At 54.6% G+C, this 21,227-nt stretch overlaps 1 pseudogene; it reads right to left on the bottom strand.

Moving 5' to 3' along the window:
• The window catches only part of LOC119104390 (myosin heavy chain, muscle-like), a 22,049-nt pseudogene extending 3,235 nt beyond the window's left edge, over window positions 1–18,814 (bottom strand).
• Between the last annotated feature and the right edge of the window lie 2,413 nt (window positions 18,815–21,227).

Genomic DNA, 21,227 nt, shown 5'->3' with positions numbered 1-21,227 from the left:
TGCGATCTCGTCGTTGAGGTTGCGGATCTGGTGGTCCTTGGTGGCCTTGTCCTGCTCACCCTTCTGAATGGACAGCTCGAGGTCCTCGATGTCCTTCTTCTGGCCGTTCAGCTCCTGCTCCAGCTTCTTCTTGCCCTGGTTCAGGGCGTTGCGGGCCTCTTCCTCCTGGGCCAGGCGGTCTTGTGTGTCCTGAGAAGGTGAAGGTAGCTCCATGAGCTTTGCCGCACTCACGAGAACACTGGTGCCTGGTTCATACACAGGATACGTCAGCGAGCGCCAGGCAACATCGCGTGAAGCCCGCCAGAAAATGGTTACCGCCGTCAGCAGCTCCATCACTCTCACAAGCAGGCGCTTGCTGACTCGAGTTCCACCCAATATACGTGCCTGGCGGAAGCGAAACGGCAGACAACAGTGGTGGCGCAGGCGCAACAATTCGACTTCCGTAGCTTCAGCAATCGCCCCGCCATAACCTGCTAACAAAGCTAACTAGGACTAGCACAACCCCGAGACCTCTGGCAATCACACACCCAGCGACCAGACAACCGTCGGACAGCCAGAGAGACAGCGAGACAGGCGACAGCCGCCGCGCGGCGGTACGCAACCGACAGCTGGTTCTCGAGGTCCTGCTTCTGCGCCTAGCAGCTTCTGCTGCTTGGTGTGGAAGTCGCTGAGCGAGCCCTTCTCCGAGTCGAGGGCCGACGTAAGGGCGTCCTTCTCCTTGTTCAGCTTGGCGTTCTGTTCCTCCCGCTGCTTGCGCAACTTCTCCTCCTTCTCCAGCGCTTCGAGGGCCTTCTGCGCCTTCCCTCCAGGGCCTGCGGGGAGACGAGGAGGAGATCAGCTCTGGGAGCTCCGAAAAGGCACGTGGACCCCGTCACATACGCCGTGTTCGGCGCGCTCGCACGTGCTGTTTCGAGGTGGTGACGTCATTTCGGTGATTGCTGATTTTTGCCGACAAGAGTCAAATAATAAATAGTCCTCCGATAAGATTCCAATAAGTCGCTACCCAACATCAACTGCATGCTTAGTCAGCAGATGACGATACGTACGCGCATTTCATCCTCGATGCGCGTGACGTTGAGCATGGGCTTGATCTTCTGCCACAGCTTGAACCACATCCAGTTGCGCAGCTGCATGTACTTGCGCAGGTTGCGCTGTACCACCTGGAGAGCGATTCTGTGGGAGGAGGAGACACCAGACATGTGACAATGATTCTTGATCATATGCTTAAGACATTCTAGGAGGCGTGGCGCACTCGGTATGGTAATATCTGGGTGTGGACGTCTCTGTGCTAGCAAACTGTACTGACCCTGTATTGACGAACGTCAATTGGACTATAGCGGGGTTGAATCATACGGCATTACTTAAAGCAAAAGTCTGCGGATATGCAGGTCACCAAATAATTCAAACACATGGGACGCAGATCACTGAAATGCGTGGATAAATATAGCACGAACTTTCCCACCTTTTCGCGTAACTAATCCATGTTCTGCTTGCAGACACCTCACGCCTCCACACCCAAGATGTCTTGACACATCACCCACTAGCATCTCTCGTCCTCTCGTCCCTACCCCACCCTATACCCCTCCTTTTCTTCTTCTCGTTCTCAGCCCTCCTCCACCACCCCGTCCACACTCACCTCTGGTCCTGGAGCTTTTGTACTCCTTGCGGGAGAAGTAGCCACGGATCCAGGCCTGCAGCCATGAGAAGATCTTGGCCAGACGGTCGTCGCGGAGCTCCTCCATCTGGCCCAGCACTCCGGCGCGGAAGAACACCTGAGGTCACGCCGGCCACGTCAGGTCACGGTATAGGCCAAACAGGTCACAGGTCGCACGAAAGGTCACCGCAGAGCCATATTGACGGGCTGAGAGACGGCAGTCGGAAGACGTAAACGTGACCGTGACCGGCGAGCAGCACGTGATTAAAGCTCAGCCCTTTGCACAAGGAGATAGTCTGATTTTTTTCCGTGAAGCCGGCTTTTGCCGGACTTGGTTTTGACATCGTAAACGTGGCAAAGTCACGACAAAAAATTCGAGCATGAAGAGTCGAGAAGGTAAAGGAAAGTTAACTAAAGCAAGCCCGACAACCGTCATCTGGACACGATGACCCACCATTTTACACTTACCTGGAAAGTGCGTAACCAACGCTGTTATTTTTAGAAGGCAATAGTAGGAAAAGGATGGCAGAAAGGCGCACGTGTTCAAGGCATGAGTCATTTCACCTCAGCCATATAACGGAGAGTTGCTTTCAGTCTGCGGCTTGTTGTTAAATGGAGCATGCATGGCATGTGGTTTCATTCATGCAGTTTGCGGGCTCCAGGCGAGATATTTACAGCCATTGCCTGGCGGTGTTATGCGCCACTGGAGAGACTTCAATGCACTGTACACAACAGAATGGAACGCGAAATCTCTCGAGGTTCGCCAGCGAAAGCGAAGTGGTGCAATTTTCTAGAGAGCCCAGCGGCACTAGCACTGGAAAGTGGTGCGTTTCTCAAATGAACGCGAAACCAAAATAACTTAAATCGTGAACGGCGACTGACGGCCAGGAAGAGGCAATGCAGTGCTCAGTGCAGCCCCTTTCGCTCCCATGCATCCGGAAGTACCTTGTTCAGGCCCGTATCTGTACAGGCCATCGAACTGGTCCTGTCTCGCCAGAACTTTTTTGGTGGCCCGTCTGGGGTCCATCGACTCCGGTATGGCCTTGATGAGCAGAATGCGATAGCTGGCCAAATGGGCGGCGTTAGTATCGCCTCGTCGCTCTGTATGCCGAGCTTGACAAGGACAAAATGGCCCCAACAGCCGAAGCGTTGCATAAGACCGATCACTATCGCCCGCTCGCTTCGCGGCTGGAACAGAGCCAGCGGCGAGCCGGAGCTGCAGTCTGAGCTCAGGCAGGTTAGCTCGCGGAGCTCACCATGCGTCCACCAGCCACAAGCACCGGCCGCGCGCCGCCTGTGCGCCACGCTGCTCGCCGCCGCGGCAAAGCCGACGAGCGCCAGCCCCAGACGCCGGCCGCTGATGCATTCGACCGCTGCACATCCGCCAAGCCGGACAGCGCTCGCACACGACAGCGGCCGGCGAGGCTCCAGGCGAGCAGCGGCTAGCCAAGTAGCTGCGGCGGGCGAGGCGCCTGGCGAGCCGCGGCTAGCTAAGCAGCTGCAGCGGGCGAGGAGCCGGGCGAGCAGCGGCTAGCCAAGCAGCTGCTGCGCTTGTCAAACGCCCCCACCCAAGCCCAAGCGGCGCACGACACACGGCGACGTACGCGGACCGCCTGGGCGGCGGCTCTTCTCGCCTCGCTGGGGCGGTCACGGCCCGGGCCGGGCGCCGCACGAGCGCGTTAGACGGGCTTGGGCTCTCTGTCACATGCAGGTGTATGGGTGCCTGCGGGGAAGATGCGTCCGTGGACAGTGGTGCCGGCTGGCTCACGCTTCATACGGGGAGGGGGGCATGCTCTATATCAACGGTTCCAGGACAGCTCGACCTGGGCTAATGGGGACACGCGCAGGCATCGCCTTGGGTACAACGAGAATCAGGCAGACAATCGGGTCGCAGGGCTCATTCTCGGATGTCGGGGGAAGAGAAGCCAAGACGAGGGGTGCACATCGTTGCTGGTGTAGAGGGGTGGTCTGGGGGTCCACAGCTGGGTCTCGACTCTCAGCACCTTCGTGAGGAGGGGGAGACATCAGATTCGGTGGGCATGCCTTGGTTTACTCCAGTTGCCACGCCGCCTCACGAGCGACAGGTTCACGCGCCGCAACCTGCCCGTTTTTTGTAGCTGGCATTTGGTTAGCTCCGGGTCGGTGCGCAGTGCACCTCGGGCTGGGAAAGTGTGGGTCAGCTCTCGGTCACACGGGGGTCATTCGATGCAGGTCAGGCAGGCCTAAACACAGGGTCAAACGGAAGGGCAGAGTTCAAACGACGTCACCGCGTAAAGTCCAGATGAACTGCACATCGGTCAAAACAATATGCGCAGGTTGGTGGGTAGGATGCAGTGTCAATGTACGACCATAAGACAAACTAAACACGGGCCAAACAAGCCAAGGACCGTTCTTGGCGATCATGGCCTTGACGAGGAGTCTGCCAAGAGTTGCCAGTTTGGCTCAGGGTTGACGAGTCAAAAGTGCAGCAAACATCATCTCCCTGCAGGCAATGGGTTCCACTGCGGGGGGGGGGGGGCGAGGGGCCGGGGGGATGCGAGTGTGCGGGGGTTCACACTACAGGGTGGGGGGACCATGCCGGTTACGGATCATTTCTCGAGCACTCCTGAAGCCGAACGCCGGGCTGCGTTCCGAAGGCTCCACGGACGGCCACATTTACAAGGGCCGCCACCTCCGGCGTCACGGAACGAACAGGGTGACCAGAACTTCGCCGCCGGCCAGGTGGAGGAAGAGCCGCGCGCAGAAAAGGCGTCAGATTCCACTCCAACGCACAGTTCTTCATCTGGACTGTCCGCACGCGGGGCGAAAGACGCCGGGCGGGCAGAACAAGCCTCGAGAGGCGGGCAAGAAGACGCATGCGGGGCAACCGAACAGCGACCACGCCTCGCGAGCACTGGGCGGTACTTCCAGTCCGCGCGCGTGGTGGCCCAGCGGCCTGTACCTTGGTATGCCCCAGGCGGAACTTCTCCGTTTCTAGCTCGATCACCTCCATGCAAATTTCGCATGCCTCCTTCTCCTCCTTGGCCGCCTTCATCTTCTTGGGCGCCAGGATCATGTAACTTTAAGAGAGCGCGCGTGCGTGTGAGGGTGAACGCCAAGGGTTGCTGACCGGGTGGGGCAAAGCTAGCGGACCTAGATGGGGGGGGGGGCACGAAGGGAGGGAGGGCATTCCTGCTAACCGGCGTGCTCCTGCAGGAGTGCACACAAAGTACCGGCGTCACAGGGCATGGGAAGGGATCACCGAGGTATATGGGTACAGTCCTAAACCCTACGGGCGTGCCATCTGGGGAACGAAGTGCTCGAGCGGCGCAGAGCGCTCGGAAAGCTGGGTGGGTGGCGGGCGACAGGCAGGTGTACGTGGACATATCAGCAGGCTTGGTCGGCTCCTCAGCTGACTAAGGGCTCGCTATCCGGTACCGGAACACTCCTGTAGGGTCGGGGTAAGAGGGGGGCAGGGTGCATTCAGGGCGACACAGTCGTTCTCTCCCTCTCGTGCGATCCAGGAGCCACTGCCGAAGTGGGGTCATTCCGCGCGACCTGTGGGGTTCCGAGCAGCCTTGGGGGCATTCCGGGTCAGCCACTCCACCTTTGCTGCTTGGATGTACCGAGAGCAACGGCTGGTAGGGGATGGGGGGGGGGGGGGGGGGGGGCGTCCGCATCCTCCGTATTCATTCGCAGGGGTCTTGCGCAGTCTTGCGCAGTCTTGCGCAGTCTTGCGCAAGTGGTGACGTTATCGGGGTGACAGCAGCCGAGCTCGGTCGGCAGGGAGGGGGTGACGCGCCCAGCTACCTTCGTGTGGCCGAGGCGGAACTTCTCTGTGTCAAGCTCGACTTTCTCGAAACAGACGGCCGCCGCCTCTTTGTCCTCCTTCTCCTTCTTCATGGCGGCCGGCGCCAGGATCAGGTAGCTTCGGGAGGCCAGCAGAGGTCACCGGGCGGCCAGAGGGAATCGCGGGCACGTGCGCCACGTGGACGTGGGACACGTGCGGCTGCCACGCCTCAGCTCAATACGAGAGAGGGGTGGCTTCCTCGCCAAGCGCACGCTAAGCGCACTCACCAACTCCGCCGCGTGGCAAGTGATGGGAGAGGGAGGATGGGCGGGTGCTGAACGGGGGATGGATACGGGGGAAGGCGGAAATACCAAGCTACGATAAATCACAAAACCGCACAAAACGCACACCAGACTGCTACTTCTCGACCATAGGGCCGCTGCTCACGTACGCGAACATGCCGCCACACAGCTAATCCCAGAGCATCGAGACAGCTCCAGGCGTTAGATGGATCAAACATACTACTTTTGGCCATGGGTATGGGCTGACCTTCGTGGGGTTTTGACCAAAGGGTGAACTGTCGTTTGATCTGCGCGCTGATTGCTACTTCACGCCGAGATGGGAGGTTAGCTATTAGGCGTAGCTGTATAATATATATATATATATATATATATATATATATATATATATATATAATATATATATACATATATACGTATATATGCATATAAGCAATGGCAGCGCTGATATTGTCAAGGGATTTTTTCCCAGGCTCTCTCGCTGCTCTAGGTGAGATTCAATGCCGTTTTACACAAGGGAGCTGCATTTTTCATCTATCATCTAATCTCCTTAGTCTGCAAAGATGTTCTAGAGCCTAAGAAACTACCTCTGTTCTAAATACTATGGAAAGGCTCACGCGCCGCTTTTGCTAATATTCTTCCCTTATCTGATGAAAAACATAGTCGTTCCCACATAAACTCTTAAGGAAGCGCTAGCCTAAAGCGAACACTCAAGATCCCGTGCTGATTTTCTGGAGCCTGCGTAACTACGTATTCTATTGTATTCTAAGGTCTATGTAAAAGCTCACACATCAGCTATCTTAGCGTCTCCCCCTCGCTTACGTAGCTAAAACCTAATATATTCTAAAATAAAACTCTTTAGCTGTCGCGAGAATAACTTGATATGACTACCACAACATTCTCCAGAACCTGCATAATCTATAAATACACGCATCGCGTGCCAATAGTGGACATCGTTTGCCTTAGTATGTCCTAGACGGTACAGCTCCTTATCCAACTGGATGTTTTCGAAGCAGGCAGCCGCCGCGTCCTGGTCCACCTTTTTCCTTAGCCATCTCCTGAGCAGCCAGGATCTTGTACCTTGAGCAGCCAGCGGAAACTCTCACCCACGCGGTCCGTCAAGGTAAGTGGTGCGGGAATTGGGGGGCGGTAAGGTGACTCTGCATGACGGCTAGGCCGCAAACGCCGGCTCCGTCTCGCCGTCATCAGCTGTTGATATATGTGCTGCATGGGAGATCAGGTCAGGGAAGGGACGTGACACATAAAACTGCGGCCCAAGGGAGCACAATACAGTATATACAGCGTGTGCCCATCTGACGACGCTACACATGAACGCTCGGTGTTAATACACGCTCGTGGGCAGGGTCAGAACAACATCGAGAACAGAAACGGAGGGCCAGCACGACACCAAGGAGCGCATTCAAGGGCAGAGTCGACTACTTCGCCGAGGGTGGCTCCCGCCGACATGGCTGCACGTGCCACCCGCGTTCCAAGTCTGAAAACTGCCGATAAAACCCGACTACGACGACTACGGGCCTGTCGACGACAGAGTTTTTGGTTAGGGGATTCTGTCACGAGCGTCACGGAGGGCGATCAACGGTCGTGACCTTGGTGTGACCCAGGCGGAACTTCTCCTGCTCCAGCTGGATCTTCTCAAAGCAGGCAGCGGCCGACTGTTTGTCTTCCTTCTCCTTCTCCATCTCCTTAGCGGCCAGAATCTTGTAACTGATGGCGGCGAAGGAACAGTGGAACTTCTCGCCCGTTGGATCTCATGACCCCACCGAGTGCGCAGTCTCCACCATCGATCACAATGACAATCGGCGACATTCTCGGGAATGGGAGGCACTATCGGGAGCTAAGCGGGGATCAAACCAAGCCTCCAAGCCAGCCCTGGAAAGGTCACAGAGTCTCCAAGCTCCGGACACCACCAGCTTCAGCGCGTACATCATCCGGCAGCTCCAAGGGGAAGCTGAAACCCGCCTGAAGCTGCTGCAGGACCTGCCAGCGGTCGCTGCTTGTGTTCAACGCAGACTTGTGAGAAGTGAGGAAGGCAGAGCAGTGACACGGCATGTTGTCGTCACGATGTTGTCAGCGACTTCAGCACTAGTTGAATGCAGTCAACGCGTTGTGTCCTGTTACATTATGCATCGACGCTCGAGCATTGGCATTTGTTACAGCCTTTCATGATCTAGCAAAAAAGCATTGCGGCATTTCCCTTAAGCATTGAGCACATCTACTGGGGACACGCACTGATGGTGTGTGTCACCGTGCAGGTGTCATATCCATGTGGCATGTTCATGTGCCAAATGTACGTATCATATATATGTACCATATTCCTGGATCATGTCTATGTGCTATGACATAATACTAGCATGGCTGTAGCGTCCTCTTTTGACATGTCCATATGTTATGTCCGTCTGCAATATGCGATGTACCCCGTGCACGTATCCACGTGTCAACATGTTCACGCTTGCACATGTTCACGTGTCCATCGCGTGCTCTGCCACGTACCGGTGCTTGAAGTCAGAGTACACCATCCTGTTGGGGAAGCCCTTGCGGCAAATACGGATGCCTTCAAGCACACCGTTGCAGGTCAGCTGGTGCATCACCAGGTGGGAGTCGATCACACCTGGCGGCCGGCGGAGTGACGTCAGAGCAGTGGTGACGATCGTGGCGCTTTGTCGGTCTTTGAGCGGCCACGCGCCTTCTTAAAGTCTGCACCCCCGCTGAATGAGAGAACTGCAAAAACACTCTGAGGACTCGCGTTTTACTGCCGATGTCAGCTTAGGCCCACGCACCACTTCTGGCTCGAGGTTTGACCGTGCGCGCAATCTAAAGCTGATGATGTCCTCAACATGGCCGCAACAAATGCCGCACGCACCTGTCTGCTTGAACTCGTTGGGGATGATGCAGCGGATGAAGTGGGGCTGAGTGCTGTTCAGGGTCTTCATGAGGCCGTTGAGCTGCTCCTGTGAACGCGGCCCGAGGGTCATCCATGGCCTTCGGCCGGCAACGGCGAGACGCCGGTCACATACCCAGTCAGAGACAGCGGCGGATCCAGGTATGTCTTGGGAGAGAGCTTTGCTCGGGGTGTGAGAATTTTCCACCAAATGGTTTCCCGATAGTGGCAATCATCCCTCTGCTTTAACCAGCTGGTCAGGAGATAAATGCCGTTTTTGCTCGATGTATTTTTAATCTCTCAAATAACCGGCCAAGGGTTGAAAATTTTCTTGCTCCCATAATTTTTTACCCTGGATCCGCCGATGTCAGCAGAACCCGGAAGGCGACAGAACGCTCGACGGCAGGACATCAATAGGTAGGGAGATGGCGGGTGACGTCACACAAAAGCGCCAGCAAAAGCACTTGATGAATCGCGAACAGAGCTAGCTGTAAAAAAGCGAAGCTGCATTGAGCGAGTTTTTCCAGAGACAAGCTCCGAGGAAAGCAGTAGAACATGTGAAAGCTAGTGCTTTGCAGAGGCTGTGATACAGAAAGCCACAGAGCAGATGAAAGCTGTCTGCATCCTGAGGATATCCGAACGGTTGGATGGCGAAACAGAATAGGATGGATCGTCATTGGGTGGTACGAAGGCGTTGCTGATTGGATTGGCTGTCGGGAAGCCCACCACTGATTGGAAGGTATGCAAAGGAAAACGCTTGTGATTGGGCGGACCGTGACTCGAGGTCACCGATTGGGCCAGCAGCGGATGCAAGACAGTTGATTGGACAGACATAGCCAGCCGGCATTTAACACCGCCTGCGCGTTAATGCAGGTTGGCGCGGCGTGCGATCACCTACAGACGACGGTCAAAGCACTGAGGTACGCTCACAAAACAGCAACACATCTGCAAGCCTTGCACAGTTCCGGGCCAAAACTAAGCGCAGGTTTGCTTCGACTACCAGCGTAGGCCAATGGCTTCGAGTACTCTAAGGCGTAGGCAGGCAGAGGGTGGTGCGGGGCAGCGCAAGGCAAGCACGGTGTCTCGAAACAGCCCGGGGTGTGTGGGGCGCCCACTACATGTTCAGGAACAAGGGACGTCCGAGCGATACGCACGACTCCACCAACAAATCAGATCACAATGCATGCCCGGGTGTCCCAAGTGACCAGCTTCTCAACGCCTGCGGGGTCACAGTCGTCCATGCCATGTTCAATCTGTCACTGCACAGGTCAGGGCGAGTTCGGGGGAGGGGCGGGGGGTCAACTGTGCAGATGCCGCCTTCTCCTCCGCCGCTAAACCTCGCCTGAAATGGGGATAAAGGGCGCGGGCCGGGGACAAGCACCGCCAACCGAAGGGTCATTCTGCTATATGTGGTGGACGTGCGGTGTTCGCTCTGCTGCGTGGTGGGTGCACGTGCGACTGGCGTGCACCTAGTGCTGGACCAAATGGTCGGCGCATACCCTGTACGAGGAGGACACGGTGGCAAAGCCGGCACCCTTCTTCCGGCCGCCTGGGGTGGAGAACGGCGCAGGTTAGCTGGCGCGGTGACATGACACGCATGGGGGAGCCGCCGCAGCCGGAGCCGGAGTCGGCTGCGGCGGCTCCCGTCTGGAGAGATCCACGCTGATGGGGTGATAAGGGGAGAGAAGGATGCGTCGTTGCTGACTTTGCAGTGCCGTTGGTGTCGAACAGGGGATTTCCGATAGATTTTGATCTGTTTCACGCCAAGGGAATTAATTTCATAAAAATAAACTTCAATGAGAATAATTTGACCGAAATGGTCATGATTCTTGCAAACTCCCGCGCGAGGTCGCGGCAAGAAGCTGAAAAAGCCGGTGGCGAGGCCCGAACCCGTGACCTGTCCGTCACGATCCTGAACATCGCCCGCCGTGCCACGGGGCCAGATTTTGACCATATTTAGTAGGGTCCTGGGTTGTGCGGGTGACCAATTTTCCCGTCAGGGGGATCTCTCCAGACAACAGAGCACGAGTCACTGTAGTATTTACCTTGTACATGTTCGACACGGTTTGGAATCCGGAACCCTTTTGGCGCTTTCCGCCTGTGATTAAGATGACGTCAGACACACAGTCACATGCGCTGTTGTGAACGGATATGTAAGCATTCATGTCATCGAACTACCGTGACAGAACAGCGTTGGCAACCAGGCATAATACTCAGCATTCACACCTGAATCTCAGATTGGTTCAACAAGCTACGGTTTGTACTGCACTGATGATAAGAATGCTAAACAGGCAGACTGAAAAACCTACACCGCCAGCGACTTTGGAAATGGAAAACCTCCTGAAGTCCTAACCTAAACTGCATGCATGCGTAAGCTCTGGTGTGGCATGCTTCGTTTAAAATACAGGAGCATCGCTGTGTTCGCTTGTGTCTTTGCAAGCGCTATGTCTGCTGATGCTAAGTATTCGTCTCTGGAGCACAGAATTTCTAGTCGGTCCCTTGTGTCACCATTGACCCCGTGTTTCGCAATGCCCCGACTTTGCCATCCTCCTGACCTCCCCCGTTAAGCCCCGCTTTACCGATACGTCGCCATACCTCCCGCTCTGCTGCACCTTACCACCTTACCACCATACCACCACCACCATACCACCATACCACCACCACCATACCACCCGCAAAACGTCAAGACCCCGTGAACCCACACGCCATCAAACCTAGCGGGAGCATGGCGTAGCTTCTGTCGTACTCCGCCACACGTTGCACCCAGCCCGCTCCCCTGTCACCCGAACCGCAATAGTCTCGTGCCCGTGGGTGTAACCACCGTTCTGATATTGGGGGGAACAAAGCTCGATTTGGGTAAAAATGGAATCTGGAAAGTACAAGTTGACTTCGGTATGACATTTTCAATAGACAACGTGAGAGCCACGCATTTTATGAGCCAAAGAGGGGAGGCAAAAAAATTACTTCACGAAAACTGGAGGGCACAAGTCTCGCCCACCGCCCAGCGGTTACAGCCATCCAGTGCGGGCGAAAGCGCGTCGCCCCGGGCGTCCTCGGGCTCACCCTTGCCGCCGCCAGCCTCAGCCGGAGCCGACTGGCCAGGGTGGTCGGCGAAGATCTCCACGGCCAGTGCGTTGGCGCCCTTCTTGAACTGGTCGACGACCGTGTCGTTCAGCGGGTCCTTGTTCTTCTCCAGCCAGCCCGTGATGTTGTATGCCACCTGCCGGGAGAAGGGTGCAGCTTGTTTGGATGAAGATTGACTGCGCAAAGATTGGCTACAAGAACACTGACTGTGCGAAGATTCATTGCACGAAAATTACGTGTACTAAGATTGACTGTGCGAAGATTGAATGTGCGAAGATTGTTTGTGCAAAGATTGACTGCTCTAGGATCGTTTGTGTGGAAATAAGTTGCGCCGAGACCGAGCTTCGCGGAGGCAGAGATGTCGAAGCGTTATCGTCCGGCCGGTATCTAGCTGGCAGCGCGCGCGGCATGGAGGCTGACTATGATCATCGCGTGCAAACACGAAGGTCATTAACCCCACCCCCGCCTTTCGAGCGGAAACCGGGGACAGTGGAGCTTCTTAGTGCTGGAATTGAGTGGCGCAGATTCGGCAACGCGCTCAATCAAAAGACTGACCATTGTGGCATGAGTGAGTGTCCGGAACATTTGCTTATAACTTATGCCATCAGCGAATCCAGTAGCTCATGTGAGTGATCTTCCGTCCTCTTCCTCCATCATCCGGGCGCTGACTCACCGTTCCAGCGTAGTGGACAATGGCGAAGTGGGCCTCCTTCTGGCCCGGCTTGGGGGGCTTTGGCTTGATGAAGCAGGACGACTTGCCCAGGTGGTTGTTCTTCAGCTTCTCCTCGAACGACTTGTCGGTGGCCTTGGGGAACATGCTCTCCTCCTCCAGGATGGAGAGCACGCCCATGGGCTGCCGAGCGGGGCTATGTCATGACACCGCGCTGAGCTAGCAGTTGGGCGCTTAGCTCAGCTTGTGAGCCAAGCGCTCAAAAACCTCGCTGCTGGCGAGCTTTGAAAACAGCTCGATGACCTGGATAGCTCCCGTCAGGGGCGCTAGGCCAGAGGACGGAGCAAAAGAGCAGAGCTGTTTGATACCCTTAAGACTTCAGCTGTTGGGATTTTGCAGATATGTGCGGGGCAACAGCGAGGCTTTTGAGCGATGCACGGATAGAGCGACAGTACACGATGGGATTGTTTTACTCGCAAATATGACATTACGGGCTTGCGCTAAAGACTCATAATATTCTCTTGATCGCACAAGCCGAACCACATAGCACTCACGCACCTCTCACTATTTGATAGACCGTCCGAACGATATTTTCTAGACGAAGAGGCCATTGCCTGTATACATGCCTGCATATTTGCAAATAACATGTTGATACATTTCGGTAGGCGACAGTACACTTAACGATGGTCAAAATTAGTGTTCATTTGTAGTGACGAGCATGCAATCGAAGATCACCATGCGAGTGCCAAGCTTGGCCCAAAACATGCAATGACATCGAAACATCGAATCGACATCGACAATCGACAATCGAATCGACATCGAAGCCTCCCGATCGACGCAGCCATTCAGATCCTCTTCGCGTCGCCCGAAAGCTCTCGTCAGCCGTCCACGCAGTGCCACCTATCGGCGCGCTTCAGAACTGAGGGTCGGCGGACGGCGGGCCGAGACCCTTTAGCACTGACCGCGCGCCTACCAAGGCTGGGGCGTCGGCCGGCCATCGGCGGTCTCGGCCGAATTGGTGCCTCTGTTAACACCACTGGTGTCGTGCGCAGAGAGCCGCACCACAGTCAGCTGCTGCCAGTGGTGCCGGTTCTGAGCTGGAGCGAAGTTCGCACGGCTCACACCAGTGGTGTCATTTGCAACCACCGACTGGCTTTGAGTCATTGGTCTTCGGGAGTGGCATGTGCTAGAGACAAGCCATCGACGGCAAGGTCCATCCGTTGAGCACACGGTGCGATGGAGTAGCTCGCTGAGCTTACGCTCGTTACGCTTAAGCTCGTTACGCCCGTCAGATGTCGCTCGCCAGCGACGTAGTTTCAGTCATTAGCTTTCAGTCACAGAAGCTTGTAGTGAGCTGAAACCTTTCACGGAAACCCTGTCCTGCACATGTGCAAGCTGTGTATCATCCAGAGTCAGTGGAGTCTTGGATTATTGGAAAATGGAACTGTGTTGTTTTGAGTAAAAAATGTAGATTTTAGCCGTCCAGCAATGCTTATTGGAGCAAACGTGATTTCTGCTTCCGCACGCCGACTGCCGTCAGGCCAAAAGTGAGGCGAGTGAAAGAAGCGCAAAAAATGTACAATTTATGCACTTGAGTCGCTGTAGTGTCTTCCATTCTTATTGTTGTCGAGTATTTGCTGATATCAACAAAGACACCACAACATCTGATGCAGCTCTACGACTGATATGAAGACTGCCACCAGGATAGACGGAGCCACAGACAGACCGGAGGACCAGGCATGCGAACAGACCACCCAGACCATCCCAGGCCAGCGCGTACCTTTTCCATCAGCTCAATGCAAGCCTGCAGATCCATACCAAAGTCCACAAACGTCCAGTTAATGCCTTCACGCTTGTACTCTTCTTGCTCAAGTACGAACATGTGGTGGTTAAAGAACTGCTGCAGCTTCTCGTTGGTGAAGTTGATGCACAACTGCTCGAAGCCGTTGAACTAGAAAAGAGTGTCGCTCTGTTGGGAAGTGTTCTGAGCCCTTTCCTGTTGAGCCAGAGGGGTGCCAACGGGCGGGGGAGGGGGGGGGGGGTACACTCTGATGGGCACGATCGGCGGGGCGGGTACACTCAGTGCGGGAGATACACCCGGCGGTGGGGGGTGCAGCTAGGTGGGTGCTCCATCAACAAGACGTGCAGCAAGTTGACGAGCTGTAACGGGAGGGAGAGTAAGGCCTTCTCCGACAGCCGCTTCGGGCGTCATCTGTGGGAGGAGGGGGGCGTGCCTGGAGGGGGGGGGGGGGGGGGCTGGTTGTAACGTCGGTTACCGACCAGCGCTAGGCCGTGGGGGGACAAGCAGGGACATCTGGTGTCGAGCAGGGAAAGCACGGCGAAGAATCAGCCGCGTCAGCTTTTCCTGGAAAGGAGAGCTCAAGCAGCATCCACTCCCGCGCGGCGGAGTTTTTCAAACGCAGCAAACCGTCGGGGTATGAAGTCTGTGAGGGGGCTCTGGTGGTTTGTGGTTCGAGGGTCTGGTGAGCGTGGGTGCGGAAGCGGGGGGGGGGGGGGGGTCTGCGACACATTCGCCGGAGTTTTTCCCACGGCAGCAACGGCTTCCTCGGCCCCACAGGCGGTGAGGGTCGGCCGGCGAGCCAGGCCACGTCCAAACGTCCACAGCGCGCAGCCGGTCAGCCATGGTGAAGGGAGGGGAGAGGGGGAAGGTGGAGGCGGGGCGAACACTCCGAGGCATGAACGTGCAGGAACGTTTCTTGGAGTGTTGGGAAGTTTCGGCGTGCAGATGCGGTGTTCAGTGAGCGGGAGGGATGCAGGGGCATATGCTCTGTCGTCCAGGACAGAGACACGCATGCCAGGGGTAGCGCGTGGCTGGAGTGTCCGCGAGCGGGCGCCTGTCGGAGTGCCCACGAGCAGAAGAGTGCCGAGTCTTCTGGAAAACGCCCTTCAGCGACCGCCGAACCGACGGAGCGATGACGCCTTCGGAATAGGTCCGCACGGCTGAAACGGGTTCCCCGGATGGCGACTCGAATAGTGACCGTGTCACGGGCAGGCCAGGCCGGCCTGCGGGGGGGGGGGGCGGGGAGTCACAACCGAGGCTCACTCGTGCCAGAGCGGGAGGCGGGGAGTCAGCACAGGTTGGGAGGCGGGAGGCAGGGCGCAAATACGTCGCCCGGGGACATTACGAGAGGGGCCAATGAAAAGAAAGAAAAGAAGCCACTGAATGAAACTGATGATAAGCGTGACGTCTGGTAATGGAAGGACGAAAAGGCAAAAGCAGGATTAAAATATGTTGCCCCTTATCGGCAACTTACTGGCCCTGACAGGCACTTGATGCGAACGGGTGTAAGCGGGTCGAAAGACCACGCACCACTCGCAGGCTGGCAACAGCAACGCAAATTTAGCGGGGTAAGCCAGGGGCTCGGCGGAGGGAGATAAACATCTTCAAGAAGCTTCCTCTCCAGGTGTGGAGGGAAGGGGCGCCAATGGGCAGAGCGCACGGCACGAGCCACGCCGGTTACCTTTTCCATCAGCTCAATGCAAGCGGCAAGATCCATCCCAAAGTCGACAAAGATCCAGTTGATACCCTCCTTTTTGTACTCCTCTTGCTCAAGGACGAACATGTGGTGGTTAAAGAACTGCTGCAGCTTCTCGTTGGTGAAGTTGATGCACAACTGCTCGAAGCCGTTGTACTAGAACATGCGAGCCCACGTGTTAGCGGCTACAGACAAGCACAGAGTGATACGTGCCGACTGAGTTGCTATTAACATAGACTGATATGAGTTTTGTTACAGTGCATGCGACTTTGACCGTGTCCATTTCTCACGAAAACACACGAACGGGTTCCGTCCTTGGAGGAGAAGCAGCCACTGCCAGTAGAGGTCATTTCCAACGGTATGGCGAGGCGTTGGATATCATGATACGTTATTATATTGCCAAACCAGCTGCCGCCCACAAAATGCTGAATATTCTTCCAGGGTAATCCGGATCAAACCCAGCCAGTGACGGATTTTCAGCTTTAGACACTTCTGAACATAGTAAGTTGACGTCATCTGTCTGGTGAAGTTCTCATGTGATCTGAATTAATTTCGTGTCCGATCTGGCGGGATTTGACGCGTGGTTGAGCTTCACTGACTCATGCGTCAGTGGAGACCGACCAGCGAGCTCATGGCTGTGGCTGTTTCTCTGCACGATTATCCTCTAGTTGTCCGTTAGATCTACGACCAGACACGGTCACTAGACTATGACGTCACGACCTACGTGACGTCATGATACAAAAACCACAAACACCGTTCCCCGGTCCACAGACGAATATCCACGACGCATGCCTGTCCACGCTGCCACCGAACACCGAACCGGTCGGAGATCTGGCAACCGGCCGGTGTCGGCTGGCAACAAATCATTATGTACCACAGCATGCGTGCTGTTAGCGCTAGAAGATGGCCGGCTAGATGCGGCTAATCCTGGAGCTGGAACCCCGTGAAAGTTACCTTTTCCATCAGCTCAATACAAGCTTGCAGATCCATTCCGAAATCGACAAACACCCAGTTAATGCCCTCGCGTTTGTACTCTTCTTGCTCAAGAACGAACATGTGGTGGTTAAAGAACTGCTGCAGCTTCTCGTTGGTGAAGTTGATACACAGTTGCTCGAAGCCGTTGTACTGGTAGTGGTAGAATGCGGGTATCTCGTTAGCGTTGGGGCTCGTCCGTGACTGTGATCACGGGACGAGGGGTGGGGGGGGGGGGCAGAGGGGCGATAAGACGGGGGGGGGGGGGGGGGGGGGCGACGCCAGTCATCATCGTTGCGCAGAACACCGCTGGCGGCATGTCAGGGGGGCCCGTCTTGGCTGGAGGGTGCTGTGGAGCGATTCCGGTTATCCAGTTGACCACGTGTGTTAGGGGATTCATGACAAACATCGCATTGCGTCCCTCGGGGAGTAGGCTACGGAGGGTGTGATTCATCCGGAACCCCTACCAATGTGCTCACATATCAGCCGTGGGGGAGAGAATACATGGAGGGTGAATATGGCAGCAGGAAAGTGCAGTACATCACAAATAGTCAAACGTTTTGAAAAGTCACGTCTCTAAGACACGCGTCATAGATGGCCATGAACAGTGTCCTTCTCATCATAATCATATACGAGCCACGGTTAAACCACGTGGCATACTTATACCGTGGGAGAGCCAACGATTCGTGGCTGAACAATCCAGCACACTGCAAGTGACCGGTCAAGACTGGGGCAAGGCCACAACAGCACAGAGCTAGACTGAAGTGAGTAACGGAAAACTTAGACAGATATCCAAAAGCTCGCTCTTAAACGCATTCGGCCGCCGCCATTATGACGAACTCACGTCGAAGATCTCAAAGCCGGCGATGTCCAGCACACCGATGAAGTGAGCGCGCTTCTGTTTGGTGTCCAGCGTCACGTTCACCTTCTTCACCAGCCACTTGAAGAGCCTGTCGAACATGGCCTTGGCCATGGCGCCGACCGAGTAGTACACCTGGTGGGAGGTCCATGAGCGTCAGTGCAGGTTCGCACAGGTTCGGGTGGCGATCCATGTCAGCATGTCATGTCACCTATGTCAAGTGAGCTCCTTTCAAGCTAGCTTAGATCAGTTGAGGACAATCCATGTCTGATTAGGCTTGGTCAGACCAGAATAGATAAGTACAGGCCTGTTTAAAACAGCTTGTCCCTTATGTCTCTTCATTTTTGCTAGGGTTCCGCAATTCTGCAGAAGTGCATTTAGTTACTACAGGCCAGCTCATTTAAGTTGATCCAAGTTGACTCTCTCAGCGTCATATTTTCATCATTACCACGCAAACCGTCATCATCGTCATCTTCACCATCAACATGATCGTAATCGTCACCAAACGTCCCGAACTCACCTGGTCCTTGTTGCGGCCCTGGGTGACGAACTCGTTGCCGACCTTGATCTTGGGTTTCAGCAGGTTGGTGTACAGCATCGCGCCGTCGACGCCGATCAGCTTGGCGACACGCTCACCCTCCTGCGTCACGCCACACGTCACAGTTATCAGCACGTGACGTCACGGTGGTTCGACGATAACGCACGCACGCAGTGAGCTTCCGTGACTGCATGTCTGAGTCCCAACGCGTATGTAGACCGAGCGCAAAGATATGACCAGCGATGAAGGGTCCGTTACTACTGAGACGCAGTCGCTCCCGCAGCACACGTTGATACGAGCTGTGGGAAGCCAAAAAGAAATAAACAGGACAGAAAGGAGGAGAAAGAAAAGGACTCAACAATATGATGGAAAAGAAAGAAACACCGGCTAGAGTGAAAGGAATATGCCACGGAAAACGTAAAAAATAGAAGCGAGAAAAAGCGATAAATAAAAGGCAAAAGAGCAAACAAAAATGGCTGACCACGTACCGCGGTGCCGTCCGCCTCAGCCTGCTCCTCGCGTCCCTTCTGCTTGAACTTCATTTCGCCGATGTGCATAACAGCGGCGGTGATCTTGTAATATTATGCTTCTCCTCCTGGTTGAACTGGAGCACGTCGAAGGCCGTCTGCAGCGGCAGAGTGGAGTGAGTATCGTACGCAGGGGCAGCAGAAAGGGGCTCCGTCTGGGACGCAGGGGCGGCACAGGAGGCGCGAATATTTGTCAAATCCATTTGGGGCGGGGCGAAGGGAGGCAGTGCATAAATTTTGAGCATACGCAGTGCTCGCTACTTTTTGTTTGAGCGGTTCTTTTTGGGGGATTAGCTGAGTCTTCTGTGCGGGTTGTGTGAGGGGGAGATGGATATAGGGGCGGAGGCCTGCTTAAAAGATACGCAGCTCTACGGATCGGCTGAGTGCATGCTTTCCAGACACATGGGCCACGGGGCAAACATTGGGTGGAATCATCAAGCGCATCGCTAAGGCAGCCATGCTGTCCCACATTCCACCGCCCTTCCTAAAGGGCAAATCTGGCAATGCTTCGAAAAATCAAACGGCATCTCTTCCAAACGTTGACTGGCTGTCTTTTCTCAGCACAGTGTGACGAAGCTTGCTACTTCGCTTCATCTATGCATCGCATCGATGCGCGTCGCACACATGTTGGGATGAGACGGCTGTGTGGCGCGCAAGAAAATATCAGGGACATTGTTAAAACCACTTCAAAGCATTGAAGCCGTGCTCGTGAGATATGACGTATATTTGGGCCAAGTACGCACCTGGATTGTACATAATCTAACTAATATCGTAAGATCGTGGTTATGGAAGTAGTAGTGCAGCCACATACGCACACACACACACACACACCGCACACACGCACACACACAGCTCAGGAGGACAATGCGTGCACATCACAGTGATAACACGCTTCGGTGGCGAATACAGCTCACCTATTGAAGCCATTTCAGACAGGTAATGCTTACAACAAAAAATTATGAGTAAAGACTCAACATACTCACCTGGTGACATTCGTAAGTGAAACGATTACCAAGGTAGATATAAGTCACAACAAGGTGTGAGATAGGTTAGCTGGTAAGCCAACTGGTTAAAGGCAGGCTGGTTGTCAGACAGTTAGCAGGTGTGGGTGAGCACATTTGTAGCAAAGCATTGCCTCCTGATGATATCTAATACCAGTATGTCTACCAAAATGTCTACCATAATTTCTACCCTAATGTCTACCATAATCTCTACCATAATTTCTACCATAATGTCTACCATCATATCATATCTACCATGCCCATGTCTACCATAGCCATGCCCGTCATAGAACATTTCGAACTACAAGGCGTGAAATCATTCCTGTGTACACAAGTTGGACCCAAAGACGCCGAGGGCATAAAGGCAAGGCACTGAGACTTTCTCTTTCCAGAAAACAAGACCAGCTTGTAAGCCACAGTTGTATAGTCCCGATAGGCTTCAGTTGGTCTCAAGTAGAGCAAGTCCCCCATAATGGTACCATCAGTCCTTGACAGCAGCTTTCTTGATGGGCAGCAGAGGTAGATTTTGAAATTTTGCTTATTGTTGCTTTCTTCCTCACGCCATTGCATTTATTTATCGCGGATCACACCAACCGGAAGTAGCGGATCCGGGCCGCGGGCGCACGGGTCAAATCCATGAATCAGACGAACTATTCCGAAAAGTGGAATACTTCTCGAACCGATTAAGCATTAACTATCTAAGCTATCTCTAAGATATCTCTCTAAGCTAAGCTATCTGCCATCCTGTGCGGTAATTCAAAAGGACATGGCTCAGCTCTGCATAGAGTCTGTACAGAGCTGAGCTGAGCTAAGCAGCCCCTCCGAACAACAGCTGGCAGAGCATCACGTAATGCTGCTCCGCAGCGACAGCATATTAACAGGCTGACGATGTGTTGAACCCATTGTGATCTCGTTTACGCTGTCTAACTGAAGCATTACGTGATTGTTCCCGAACGCGATTGGTGCTGTGGTATGAGTACCGCAGCCCACGTGTGATGTTTTTTTTCGTGAAGCCATGCGCTTTAATAGCGGCAGTTTCTATATTGCGAGCCTCCAGACCAACAGCTTAAGGTCCTTAATGAAGCCGACGGTGAGTGAGCGAAAAGTTTTAATTACTTCTCGACCTCTAAGCAAACTCGGATGCAGCCGCAAAAAGGACCATCAAGTAACGATGCACGAAAGGCTCTCGAACTGACGCAAAATTTATGAAACATTGGCGACGAATATTAAATGACGAGACAATAGCGAATGGCAAATGACGCGTGACGAACAATTGGCATGCTGCCCTGCGGTTGACTGAAGCAATCGACAGATGCAGATCGGGATTAAAAATGCAATTGACCGATGCGAGAATCGAGTTGAGAGTTCAATTGACGGATGCGAGATCGAGTTTGAAAGATCAATTGACGGATGCGAGATCGAGTTCGAAAGACCTATTTACGGATGCGAGATCGAGTT

The sequence above is a fragment of the Pollicipes pollicipes genome, unplaced genomic scaffold (assembly GCF_011947565.3).
Source record: "Pollicipes pollicipes isolate AB1234 unplaced genomic scaffold, Ppol_2.1 Scaffold_6052;HRSCAF=7182_pilon_pilon_pilon, whole genome shotgun sequence".
Lineage (NCBI taxonomy): Eukaryota > Metazoa > Arthropoda > Thecostraca > Pollicipedomorpha > Pollicipedidae > Pollicipes > Pollicipes pollicipes.
This window is presented reverse-complemented; position numbering and strand designations above follow the sequence as displayed.